At 42.6% G+C, this 14,385-nt stretch overlaps 2 pseudogenes; one reads left to right on the forward strand and one right to left on the reverse strand.

The window, feature by feature from the left end:
- Nucleotides 1-748: 748 nt before the first annotated feature.
- On the reverse strand, nt 749-1,154 carry LOC144261594 (large ribosomal subunit protein eL33 pseudogene; annotated as a pseudogene).
- LOC144260186 (large ribosomal subunit protein eL33 pseudogene) lies at nt 1,148-7,536 on the forward strand (annotated as a pseudogene).
- The last annotated feature ends 6,849 nt before the right edge of the window (nt 7,537-14,385 follow it).

A 14,385-nucleotide genomic window follows, 5' to 3' on the forward strand; every position in this document is an offset into this window, starting at 1 on the left:
GCAGCCGCAGGCCTGGAGCTGGGGAAAGTCACCCCTTTCTCTGGCTGCCGCAGCCTCACACATCCCAAATTCCCCCAACCCCCTCTTCTCACCTCACTGCCCCCTCTCACTTACTCCCTATTCCCACCAAGGCCACCCCCTCACCATACATGTGCCTCTTCTCCAGGCACCTAATTAGTGGAGCCATGCCTGCGCTGGGTTCTGGGTGCCACACTTGAGGAAAGATGGGAGAGCAGAGGACAGTGACAAAAATTATAAAAGGTTTAGAAAACCTGGCCTATGTGGAAAGGTTAAAAAAAACTGTGTATGTTTAGTCTTGAGAAAAGAAGACTGGGGGGGGAAACTGTTAACAGTCTTCAAATATATTAAGGGTTGTTAAAAAAGGACGGGGATCAATTGTCCTCCTTGTCCACTGAAAGTAGGACAAAAAGTAACTGCCTTAATCTTCAGCAAGGGAGATTTAGTTCAGATATTAGGAAAAACTTTCTCGCTATAAGGGTAGTTAAACTCTGGAATAGGCTTCCAAACAAGGTTGTGGAATCCACATCAATGGCGGTTTTTAACAACAGGGTTGAAAAAACACACACACCTGTCAGGGATGGTAAAGTTTAGTTGGTCCTGCCTCAGTGCAGGGGGCTAGACTTCATGACCTCTTAAGGTTCCTTCCAGCCCTACATTTCTTTGATGCTAATATATTAAAAAAAAAAAAAAAAAATTGTGAAATGTTTGAGGCAAGCTATTTTATCAATAGTAAAAATTTAGATCCTAGATGGATACAGCATCACTCTGATTCTGTGCCCAATGGCCTTGGCAGGAAGGTTGGACCGGAACTTGGCACGAACCATGCCACTGTTTCCATGGGCACGTGTTACTTTCCCCCAGATCACTCGTGTTCTGTTGGGCTTCCCACCAGGAGTCACGGTATTGTTTTTAGCTTTGTATACATAGGCGCATCTCTTGCCCAAGTAGAATTCAGTCTCATCACGGGCATAAACTCCATCAATTTTCAGAAGGGCAGTGTGCTCCCTCTGATTTCGGAGGCCACGCTTATAGCCAGCAAAAATGGCTTTGGACCACAGTCTTACAGACATGGTGTCGTCCTGAAGTCCTGCTCCCAGCAGGCCCCCGCGCCTCCGACCCAAGATGGCGCAGGACTTCAGGACGACACCATGTCTGGAAGACTGTGGTCCAAAGCCATTTTTGCTGGCTATAAGCGTGGCCTCCGAAATCAGAGGGAGCACACTGCCCTTCTGAAAATTGATGGAGTTTATGCCCGTGATGAGACTGAATTCTACTTGGGCAAGAGATGCGCCTATGTATACAAAGCTAAAAACAATACCGTGACTCCTGGTGGGAAGCCCAACAGAACACGAGTGATCTGGGGGAAAGTAACACGTGCCCATGGAAACAGTGGCATGGTTCGTGCCAAGTTCCGGTCCAACCTTCCTGCCAAGGCCATTGGGCACAGAATCAGAGTGATATTTTATCAATGGTATTGTAAAATTTACCTTCAATTCACTACCCACAAACGTCACTTCATTTCACAAAAAGGTAACCTGATTCTTTATTGCACATAGGTGCTAGTATCTGTTCAATTTGAAATGCATTGATGGAAAGCTACGAGGTTATCTGTCCTCTAAGCTCTCTGGAAATGATCCAGTCTTTCACTCACCCAGTGTATGTGTTTCTGGGTGTTGAGACTGAAGAAATGCATTGGAACAAAGAGATTCAGAACCATGACCTCAGCTCCAGGACACACTTGACCTTTACAAACCAAGAACTCCGAGAGGAATTTTCAAGCCAAATACCCAGTTTTTTTTAAAGAGATAAGTACATTCTGCACAGCAGACCCTATATCTGGTCATTCAGTTTCTGGCTTCTCTGAGGTGGCTACCAATGGGAGTGCCAATTAGTGCTAATTGTGAAGGCGGTTTTTGTGATGTGGACGCTTGTCTTTGAGGTACTGGACTCAGACCATCACTCATGTCACACACACTGTAGGCCACTAAACAGCTGTTAGATGACCTAGAGATGAAAGGCTCATATCCCACAAGCAATCCCCAGAGCCATCCTGTCTCCATTCCCTGAATTACTATATAAATCCTGATAACAGCTAAACACATTGTAAACAGGTACAACCGACTCTCTGCTGCCTCCAGAGAGCTGCCACTCTGATGTGATATCTCAGCTGGTGCTCTGAAAAGCCCATGATATGGTATCTGCCTCCACCCCCGCACTACTGCAGGGCACATGCCTCTTGGGACAATGACAGGAGGGGAGTGCTTTTGTAACCGTTTTCATCGGAGTGTTAGTAAGACAGATGGTTCCCTTGGACAGTGATTTTACTTAGAATGAGGTAGACAATGAGGAGAAACATTTGAACTGGGTTTTTATGCCAGCCACACACAGACTCTGGATACGATAGTTCCACGGATAATTCTCATAAATATATGAAGGGCTGGACTGTGGCTGTGAAGCCAAACAGCAGTCCGGGGGTGTGTGGGAGCCTCGCTGCCTCAGTCAGGCACACCAGGCTGAATCCTCAGCAGTCTAACTTGACATAGTTAGCATTGAAGCAATGGGATGGTGCCATTTGACACCAGCTGAGAAGCTGACCCAATATGCCCTGGAGCACCAGACACACTTGGACTGCAGCGATCTTGCATCCTTTCGTGTGCAGCTTATGCTCCCCCACACCTGGAGGGGCAACCAGTCCATCTTCTTTCTCCTCTTTGAGAAGACCAGTGCCACTGGAAGTGCTTACTTGGGGTAGCCTTTGCTCAAGGCAGCACAAGGACTATGACTGTGCCAATCTCCTTCCCACGGACTGAGTGGGAGAGAGAAGTGCTCCGTCCTACCACACCCTTGCTCATCTGCCTTGGGCTAGTCACAATCTAGCCCTTAGTGAGTCCAAATAAAAGTGGCTTTTATTTCTTTGCTTTTACAAGTGTTTAAAGTGCAGCACCTAGTAAACAACAGAACCCAGTTAAACAGGATCTTTGTATTATATAGTGAGAGTAAGGAGGATTAAGGATTTAATGTCCTCTTGATTTACTGGGAATTTCTTCAGTTAACTCCCCTTCATGCAAACAGATCCCCTAGTTAATAACTGTCTGTGCTGTGAACATTTACAAGTAGAAACCAGTAGCTCTGCTTTCTAAAAGGAAAGATTTGGGGAGTTCATATTGATTGTGAGCAGCTTGCCATTTTTATTATTATATTATTTCTTTAAGATCTTCTCTTAAAATAATTTTTTCAGTGTATTCTGTTCAAAATTTGGTATCACTATGTTGATTATTTAACAGTTTAATTTTTAATATTTGTGTTATTTTAATATAACATTTTTAACAAATAAGGGCTCCAGCCTGCATTCCTTTTGCACCCAAAGCTCCCATTGACTTAAGTGAAAGATCTGGGTTCTATAGCAACAGGGATGTAGCCTTAAAAGAGTGCATAATACTATGTACATCATTCCATAATGCATACAGTCTGCTTATAGATTTACTAATACAACAAATGATAAATCACATTCACAGAGGGAAGCGATAGAAAGCATCAGATATTTAACTCTTTGTCCCAAAACCTTATGTGGAAAGCTGCACAAACGGTTTCCAATCCCTTGTTCAGTAAAAGGGAATCATGGACAGCCATGGCCAGGATATGTCTGGGGGACATTTCCTCAGATCCCTTTCAAGTACTGCAATTGTTTTTGTCTTACTGTATTATCACAGGCAATGTAGTAGCTCCACCAGCTGGAACTTTTAAGAATTGCAGTTATTTTGCTTTTCTGAGGCTGCCGGTTCTTTTTCAAAAGAAATAAATGTATTTTGGAAATGACACTGATTGTAATGCAGCGGCGTACATGTAAGTTTGTGGTAAGATCCATCTGTTCCTTGGAGTGCATGCTTTTCTTCCCCACAATGAAAAAGAAGTCTTTGGTTTTCAGCTGTTTCATCAGAATCTGTTGCTCTAGAAAACAATCTGAAGTATGAGGGCCAGAATTGTGACTTCATGGATCAGGACACAGAGCAGGCGCTGTGAAATGACATGCAGGGTCTGACTCTGGTTTCTACTGAAGTAACTCCACTGAGCTCAGTGGATGTTATTTCTGATTTACACTGATGTAAACAAGCACAGAACCAGACCAGAAGGGAAACAACTTTTGATAGATCACAAATACACACAGCCTTCTAAGTATATTTATCTATTTATTATTTTAATTTTTTTACACAATGCCTATCACAAGCTCTGTGCATCCCACAGTCCATAACCGTAAAGTTCAACCAGCAGCAAATCCTTCCCGGCATAAAACAGCCAGTCTGAGAATGCCATAGCACCAGCCCAGAGCTCCCCAGCTGCTCAGCCCAATGTTGCTTTAAAAAGGTGGACTTTGCATTGTGCGCTGAAGGTCAACAAATCTTGGCGAGTCAAATGTCCTCCATACCCCTGAGTAATCTGATCTACTAGTTACCCACAACAATTTACCTCAGTAGGTCAATATCCTTTGTCTTATGGCTGAAGAGACAGAATCTTCATGGCCCTTTCCAGCACTTAAGACACTCCTCCCCCTCCATGCCACTGTTCTTCAAGGTCTCAGCATTATGCTGACCCTCCTTCTGGTGGAGAAAGACTAGCCAGTACTGCCTCTGAAACTTGTCAATACTCTTCCATGCTTTCACCAGAAAAGGTCACTAAACAACAATGTAAGACAGTCCCTAACCTCCATCCCCCTGATCAGCCTTTACGATGTTTAACTGGGTTAAACTCAGTCTTGCCTGATCTCTGATCAGTATTTTGTACCTCTGCTATAGTATGGAAGAGAGAGACCAAATCCTGCAAACCCTTACTTGTGTGAGTAATCCCATGGATATAAAAAGGGGACCAAGAAAATGAAAAAGAATCTTCTCTAATTGGGTTGAAGATACTCTGATTCCAATGGTTCCGCTTCTTTGTATCTCACACTACACGTAACGGTGTGTGACTCTAACACAGCAGGTAGTATATATATTGTGTGGATATGGCCCACGTAACACACACAGAGCTGCATATATGGCCCACAATGGTAAATAGGTTGAGAACCAACTGGTCCCTAGCCTCACCTCTCACTACCCATTGTTGCAGACAAATAGAAGACTGTTTGGGTTAGATACAGGAGACATAACTTGATTCTCTCAAAGAGCCCTATCCTCCACCACTGAAGTCAATGAGAGAAAGATCAGTCCCAATGCCACCTTATGTAACATCCATACTTCTGTAGTGCTTGTCATCTTCGCAGCAACTCCTGAATTGTAAGCAGTTTCTTCAGAGCAGAGGAATGCAGGCTCTTGAAATCATTCAGCAGTAACAACTGTTTCCTCAGATTCGCTGTCAGTGCTAACACTGTGTCACAGAACTCTAGTGACATGGGACCTGGCAGCCCAGGGAATGCTTCTCTGAACATACTCCTGCAGGAGTCAATTCATTTGGATTAGAAGAACTGAAACCTCTAAGGTACATTTACAAGTGTTGGCACAGGGACAGCCCCTGCTCTCTTCCATGCAAGGTCACCCAATGCTTCCTCAGGTGACCTCTTCTCTTCAGGCCACAGGATTCAGCCTCTGCCCAAAAAGATCCCTACCTCCCACTCTGGATGAGGTCAAGTAGGCTCCCAGACTGGGATTTTTTCACTGGATGTTGGGGTGGGGGAATGGGAAGGCTCCTCAGTCAAACAGGGTTTATGGGAGAATCGGGCCACCAAGATCTCATGATGGTGTCTATGGTAAGGCTTAAGGAGGTGTTGGGTATGTATGGATAGGGGCTTTTCTCATAAGGTATTAGTGTGGAGCAGTATTCTATCTGACCTTCCAGTCTCTTTAGCATTGCTTTAATTGTTACCTTGCTCCAGTGGGTCGGGCAGGAAATAGTATTGTAATACTCTACCCCCTGGTCGATACTGAACCAACGTCCCAGCATGATGTTAGGAGCAGTGTTATGATGTACTTAAATACATTTGTACTGAAGCGCATACTTAAGTATTTTGAATCACTCAACACACTTATATTTAAGTACTTCAAATATTCTCATTTGTATTTAAGCACGTTTTAAAGGTACTTAAAGCATAAGTAGCTTTTTAAATCTGCAACTACTTTTTCAAAATACTTTTCTGAAGCGATCACATCCCTCGCAACCGTCCCGGATTCTGATTGGCTCCCAGAACCCACTGCCGTGGTGTGGGGGATTCAAGTTCTGGGTTCCGTCTGCCACCGTTTTTTCTGTTGGCCTTGCTGTGGCACCAGCCCAGGAGGATGGCAGCCCTCCCTCCTTCACTTCTGATTGGTCACTGCAACCAGCAGTGGAGAGATTTGCTGCCCGGCCTGACCCAGCTACACCAGAAGGGTGGATAAGTGGGAGTTGGGCTGGGGAGGCCAGTGCTGGCAGACACATACCTCTCGGTGTCCTGCATTGAGAAACAAGCCCAATAGCTGCATACCCTGCAGGGAGGGGTGGGAAACACCTAGCAGCCACTGGGCATGCTCCAGTGTTGCCACTAATTTCTATAGCTCTCATGATCAGGAGGCCGCTGTATCTGACTCCTTCTTAAGAATTGTTAGAATGCAGTTCCTCAGTGGTTCATCGCATGAACAGGATCAACTGAAAAGATAACCAGCAGTTACTAAGTTTGTTATCAAATTTCATACCACAAGCTTTGTTCCTGTGAAAAAACTATTCAGTAGTGCTGGACAAATCCTTTTGCCAAGAAGGAACCGTTGTCAGGTTTGAGATTATGCTGTTATTGAAGAAAAATACCCATTTCATGGAATGATATGCTGTCTGTCCATAATACTGTGTGTGTGTGTGTAAAAATATAAATAAAATGGAAATGAAATATAATACATTTATTTACATGTATAAGAGATTTCTTGCATTGTTATTCCATGCTTATTTGTGTATACAAATAAAATTTAACCATTGCTCTTTGTTCTTTCTCTTCCACTATGTGCTTATGTTATTTAGCCAGTTGTCCATATATTGACCACACAATCGTAGGGAATACAGGAGTTGAAAGTACTTGCACTTATACGGGTACTTGAACTTTTACTTATAAATACATAAGTGCTATTTTCTCAGCATACTTGTACTTATAAGTACTTCTGTGAGGGTGTACTTGGCACTTATACTCAAGTCCTTTTTATCAGTACTTATGGCAACACTGGTTGGGAGGCATTCTGCACTTGGAAAAACCATTTTCAGATAAGATACAGAACACAGCTTCCAACCTCAAGCCTCAGAAAAAGCTTAGTGGGATGAGCAAGCCTGGTGGTTGCTTTGCTTACTTTATTTTATGTATTGCTTTGCCTAGGGTATATACCGATGACGAGAGAGAGAATTAAAATATGTTAATATTATTTCTGCAGGAACAGTTATTGTCATGTGGACACTGAATACCTAATATGTGACTGCAAACGCGTATCCTGTCCACATGCGCATCCAAAAACTTGTAAAGAGGAGGAGTATGGCAATCCTTACCAGACAGTGCAGCAAAGATCCAGCCTGTAGAACTGTCAATAACTCCTCCAATTATGTGCCCTCTCCTGCAGGCCTTTAACACCAGGATAGAGCAGGAAGGGGGTGAGGGGGATAAGTTACTGTCCCCTTCAGCTAGACATGCCGGTGGTAGTGGAGTGGTTCTGAGTGGGTGCAAAGGCTGCATACCCAGCAGCAACTAATTCCCAACCCTATCCCAAAGTTGGTGGAAGGAACAGATTCTGAATCTACCATGATTTTAGGTGGGTTCAGGATTCCAAAAGAACTCTTGCACAGTTCTAAGATATCTATTAAAGTTCTGCAGAACAAGAGCTATGTCCAACTAGATTAAAAAAAATCCTAGATTTTAAAGAACCAAAATTACCAGAGGCTTATGCTACTAGAAAATTTCTCTGTTATATATTTGGCAGAGAAGTGACTGCATAGACAGATGACAAGCCATTAGAGTCTATATAAATAACCACTAGGGAAAGCACCTGCTACAATACAGAGAATGTTTTTAGAATTGAAAAGATATGATTGAAAAGTAATTTATACTCCAAACACGTGCTTATAGAAGATACACTGTCCAGAGCAGACCCCTGTGAAGAGGAAAAAGGCACACACTGACAAATGAGAGTAGTTAATCCTGTAGAAATTATTGACATGTTACACTGAGATCAGGGAGAAACAGATTTGAGAGGCTACAATACCTAGGCAGAACATGAGCAGTTTGTTTCAATGAAACATGATTTAACTATGAGTCTATTCCCCATCTCCCATACCCACACACACACATACATTATCCCAGAACGTACAGAAGCTTTCATTTATGTCAGTAGAACAATAAGTACTGGGCCTAATTCATCAGTATTATAATTTCAGTTATTAATCTGGCCCGTTGTTGATTAAAATGTGCCAAAGAATGTTAATGGCAACTTGAGTTAAAATTTAAATTAAATAATACGATAGCCTTTCCATCTTTCATCTCTCACACATGTACATCTGAGCAGGGTGCAAGTGGCTATAGCAAAGGAACTTGTTTTTTCTTTTTAGGGCAGTGAAATAATTGGAGATGGCTCAATGTGCTCATGAAAGCTTTCCAGTCTACTCCTTCCCTATTGCCAAAGGTGCTGGTGATCTATCTAGCTCCCATTGACATCAGTCGAAAGATTCCCAATGAATTCAGAGGGAGCTTGTCAGGTCCTGACTTTGCATATGTAATGTCAAGTGTGAGTGGCCTTCCATCACTGATGATGGAAGGAGTGAAATACCCTATTCCGTACAATTCAGCACATAGATGGGATCAAAGCTTAAAATTCAAGCTGCACAGGGACAGTGTAGAAAGCCTTCTGATTTAGACAAGCTGAGCCATAGAAACCCTTGGTCCTCCACAGCCAAAAGAATAGAATCACTGGAGTTTTTCCCCAAATTGTTTTAGTTTGTGACTATGTATCTGATCAGCTCCCAACCCCTTCCTCAGGTATCTTTTTTTCTTTCCCTTTAATTTTCAACTGCAAAATCTAATTCAGGGCAAGTGGACAGTTTGGAGCCACAGAAATGGATTTGGATTCATTCTGCCACATGGTACTATGATGTCAGAGAAACACTGTGGTAGTTTGGGGATCTACCTATGTGAACTTATGAATTCCAGTTTGATTTTATGAACTCTGTGTGCTTATTGTCTTATTGATATCCTTCACTGTATCCTTGCATTATCTATCTTGTGTTAAGAGGAGGGGACTGACACCTGGGGTCTGTTCCTCAGTGGGACAGATATTAAGGGCTATCAGCTTTTGAATCCCTTGCCCTAAGAGGACAATGGAGACTACCTGGAAGGACAGTGGGTTGGCTAATGATGGATCCACCCCCACCCCTTTGAAACCAAGGGAGGTTATGCAAATGAATGCAGCATGGCTGGGGCATGAGGTCTCACACCAATACTTATATGCAGAAGGGCTTCTGTATGTAGATGAGAGAGGAGAAGACCAGACTCAAAATACAATACTGGACAGGAGGAGAAAGGGTGCAGAAAAATCCTGGACTCCCTGGAAGACACTGACTAATATCCAAAGCTCTCTGTGGGAGTGAAAAAAATGAGGGAAGGTCTCATGTGCAGGAAAGTATTTTTTTTAATGTTTCCATAGATCTGTTTATCTCTTAGGCTTTGTTGATGAGTAAAGTGTGTGTGATTTAGAAGTGCCTTTGCAAAGTCTCTGTTGCTTTAAGTGTCAGAAAATCCCTGAAGGGGAGCTACTGATCCAGAGTACCTAAGAGGATGGAGCTCTGGAGGGGGCATGTGTGGGGAGCTACTGGGGAAACTTGAGGGTCTATGCTGGTCTTGGGACCGATGGCAGCTTGGCTGAGGGGCTCCACACCCTAAGAAGGGGTACCAGCATTGGAGTCTGAACCCCATGTGTGTGCCTGAAAGACCAGACATAGAGCCAGTGTCTGGATGCTACTCAGACTCAGTAGTCTTAAAAGTACATGGGACTCAAGATTTGGGTCTAATATAGTAACCCAGTGACCATCCACAAGGGAGAACTCTTGGAGCTGTAACAAACACTGTTCACTCTCATAATGTAGCACATGTGGATTTTTCCTTTATAAGCCCTGATCCAAAGCTCACTGAAGTCAATTGAGAGACTCCCATTAACTTCAATGGGCTTCGGATCTGGTCCTTGATACTTGCTCAGAATAGAGCTGCCTAATAGATGGATGAGGGAGCTTTACCTGTGGAAGTTTTTACAGCCAGAAAGAGAAAAAAACATTTCCAAAATAAAAAGAACATTAAGAATTTGACTGCTGTCTGCAAGCCAGACAGGAATATACAGAGCACTTCATCCCCTTTGTGACTGGGAGTGAGTCAGACAGATGGATGATAATCAAGCAGTACAAACAAAAGAACACTGGGATGAATAACCTTTAAAGTAGTACATCTGAAAAAAAAAAGTCTTCTGATGTTTAAACTCCACTAGTGAATATAGATGCCAAAAGCATTTTAGGAGTAGCTCAGCAATGACTGAGCACAACATTTAATTAAGTGATTATATAATCAGCCCTCTCTTTTATGAGGCAATAATTCAATCCTCAGGTGGATAAGCTACGAGGCCGAAGGCCGAGTAGTTTATCACAATGAGGGAATCTGATTACTGCCAAGGGAAACAGGGGAAATGATACCACTGCTATAATACAAGTTTAATTAATACAAAATTAATAAGCTTTGGCTTTGTTTTTAATTCCTAACAACACAGACCCTGTGAAGCTCAGGAAGCGAGATGGTGGTGTCTTCCATCTTCTGTCTGGAGACTGTGGTTAGTTAAGGCTGCTCAGAATGTTCAGGGTATTAATGATGTCACACAAGTTGATTTATTCTGGGGAGAATTATGAGAGTCATTTTATTACAGAATGAAATAACCCCTGTGCTGGATTCTAAGCAGACAAGTGGATCCACGTGTATTATTCAATAAATGAGAGATCAGCCTACATAGCTTCATTGCTGGAACGTCATTCATTAGATTATTTATTTATTTTACTAAGCCCAGAGGCTCTGCTCAGGATAGAGGCCCCATTGTGCTAGGCACTGTAAAGCATACAAGAAGAGGAGGAGCCAGATCTATAGCTTGTGTAAATTCCCATAGCTCCATTGAAGTCAGTAGGTTTAAACTTGTGGAATAGCTGGATCCAAAGGGTGGAGGTGCATACTAGCAAAGTGATCAGGATGAGATAAGGCACATGTCGTGTTCATTCCATATGTCCTTTTTCCTTACAGTTTTGTTTATACATTTGTTTTATTTATAAAGCAAAAGTAGCTTTAGGAGTATGATATTGGTTATTTTTGGACTCAGGCTTGAAGTGGGGGAGAGGAACGGATTGTTGGAGTAAGAGAAGGGAAAACTGAGGAAGAGAAACATAAAGGGAGAGAAGGGACAGGGATGACAAAGAAAGAAGGAGAGTGAATTGGGATAGCCGATTGGATGCAGTGATAAGAGAAGGGAGGGCTGAAGGAGGAGCAATAACGTATATCCACCCAGTAAAGGAGAAAGTATATGCAGAGTGCCAGTTTCAGAGTTGCGTGAATAATGACGTCATGGGGGTGTGAATGCCTTCCCAACTGCTGGTGCTGTTCCCCATTTGGAGGGGTGGGAGGGCCCAGATTCAGCATTTCTGAAAGTGACCCTGGACTAGACCCCACCTTTGTTAATAGGAACAAACAAACAAAAACAGAAAACCCGCAACCAGCCCAAGCTGTGGATATGGTTCACTGCAGCAAATTCCACTTTTTCCAGTACTGGATGTTTTTCAAGAACCACCATAGTCTGAATACGTGAGATGCTGGATTACATGCTGGATTCCCAATACTCTGGCAGAGCAGTTCAATGGACAACATACTGTGTATTCGTTGATTCAGTGCCTTGTAATAGAGCTAATATGTGTTACAGTGAAACCTGCTGGGGAAAATAGCACTAATATGTACAGAGATTGGTTACTAACATGGAGAAGAAACTATTAGGCTGCCATCATTTTATGGGAAAGTGTTCTTAATAGTGAAGGGAAAGGAGTTTATGTTCCATGTAGAAGAATCCCCGTAGCGCAATTTCAGCTTATTAGTGCTAAATTGGCCACAGCAAATGAGCACTACCATTGTCAATAACCTGGCATTTTATAAGCACACTGGGGCTAAGTTTTAAAATTTACACACATAAAACTGTGATGTGGAGGATGTGAAGAAGAAAACCAGCCAGCATTCTCGGTTTCAAAGAGCACAGCAGAAAAGAACTCTCAATGATGCACACACAAGCACAGTGGATTTGCTTTGTTCTCCGAGTTTGGTCACTGGCAATGAAATTTGAGGTTTGTATACAGTACTTGATATTCTTTAACGGGGGCATTAACATGGATATACAATAGCCGCTAAATAATGTAGAATTTAACTCTTTTAGAAGTGAGGTGGAAACTCTGTCACTTGAATAATTTTAAACTGGAAAATGTGGTAAAAGGCACTGATGGATGAATGGACTGGAAGATTACCTAGGTGGTCTTCCAGTTCTGTTATAACCTGGCCCAGTATCCCTCTGTATAGATACCAATCCACTGTGAGTGAACCCAGTCTCTGAGTCTGGGCAGAATTCACTCAGTGCTACTAGCTTTGGATCAGTTATGCTTTGGGACTCCCAGGCTCAGATTTCCTGTTTGACACCTTTTCTTAGGATCTGAGACTCCACAGTTCTGCCAGCCTAGATCCTGAAGTAAGTTTCTCAGATCACCGACATCCCATCCACAGGCATTTACACATGGCCTCTCAGAGCTCCACAAAGGCTGTGGGCACTCTGGGCTTCTAGTTTAGTCCCTTCAGGGAGAATGTGGCAGGAACACAAGCTTAACAAAGGAATTTCTTAATTACAGTCACTTTACTCTTAAAAGCAGATCTTTGAATAATAAACAAGTCCTCTGTGTGAGTCTGAGGTATGTCAACAGTCCCTTCTGCCCCCTCTTATTCCTGCAAGTCTTTCTTACATGTGTTGGTCTGCCTTCCTGTTCAGAGCGGAACCCTTTCTTAAGTAGTCTCTATCTCCTTTTGCCAAGTATTCATCTGGAAAGCTCCAGCCCCTCCCCTAGACAGACTGGCCCCACTAGTGTAGAAAACCCATTGTTCCATAGAGGTGAGCCAGCAGTTGAGCATTATTCAAAGATGATAGCCCTAGATTGCTGTGTTGATGGTTTCTCTGTGATAGACCTTCAACGAGAAGTCAAGCCCCTTTTCAGGGCAGGGTAGCAATCTGGAATGTAGTACAATAAACTGCCCTCAGGTAAGTTTAGTCATGTGTTCAACACATAATATAAAATAGTGTTCATAATTTGATACAGACATATCCAACTCTCCCACACTGCAATTTCCATAATTCTTTATGAATCTAGATGTTCTTTCCTCTTTAATTCTGGGCTATTGGAAGACAGTAGCTTCAGAACAGAGGGTCTCATGAAATTCTACCTCACTTTGGGGTCTGATCCTTGTCCCACAGAAGTCAAATATTGTAGTTCCCTTTTTAATAAAAGAAAATAAAAATGAAAAATTCTGGGTCAATCCTGAGCTGGAGCAGAAAGGAATCAATGGAGCTTGGCTGATTTCTTCTGTGGCTGTGAAAAAAGTAAGGAATATTTCTGTGACTGGGTTGGTGGGAATGGTAGGTTGGAATAATCTAACTAACAGAATGTTACAGACCATAGAGTGACTGAAATACTGTCCAGATGCAGATCAAGGTGGCATTCCTGGAAGCACACTAGGTTATTAGCATTTTCTAAATCCAGGATGTTGCAACTCCCATTCAGTTCAGCAAATTCTAAATTTTGATAGTACCATCCTCCTTTTTGTCCTATCATGAAATCCCATGGAGTTTTCCAGGAAAAAAGGATCACCCAGTAGTTCTCCTAACTTTTGTAAAAACAAAAGGTAAAGCTATCCCATATACTTAGAATATTTACTAATGAGAGGAATTCAGAGCGATGTCGCATAGTTAACATTCTTCCCTTTGAGTCTCTACTATACTCAAAAAGAAAAGGAGTACTTGCGGCACCTTAGAGACTAAAAGTCCTTTTCTTTTTGCAGATACAGACTAACACGGCTGCTACTCTGAAACCTGCTATGCTCAGAATTCCATCTTGGTATCAGGTGGTGCTTGGGGCAAGTATTGCTGGTACCTTCTTTTACAAGAGACGTAGAAACAAGGTCATTAAGGTTCCCACAGCTCTTTTTATATTGGAAGATGTCCTAAATGCTAGCCTCATTGTGTCACCCACACAACATACTACAATGAAGGGAGAGAAAGAAAATGGCAGTGGAAAAAGGAGAAGAAAAAAACACCCTCTGAGATGTCCCTGGTT

This window comes from Eretmochelys imbricata, chromosome 2, assembly GCF_965152235.1.
Source record: "Eretmochelys imbricata isolate rEreImb1 chromosome 2, rEreImb1.hap1, whole genome shotgun sequence".
Lineage (NCBI taxonomy): Eukaryota > Metazoa > Chordata > Testudines > Cheloniidae > Eretmochelys > Eretmochelys imbricata.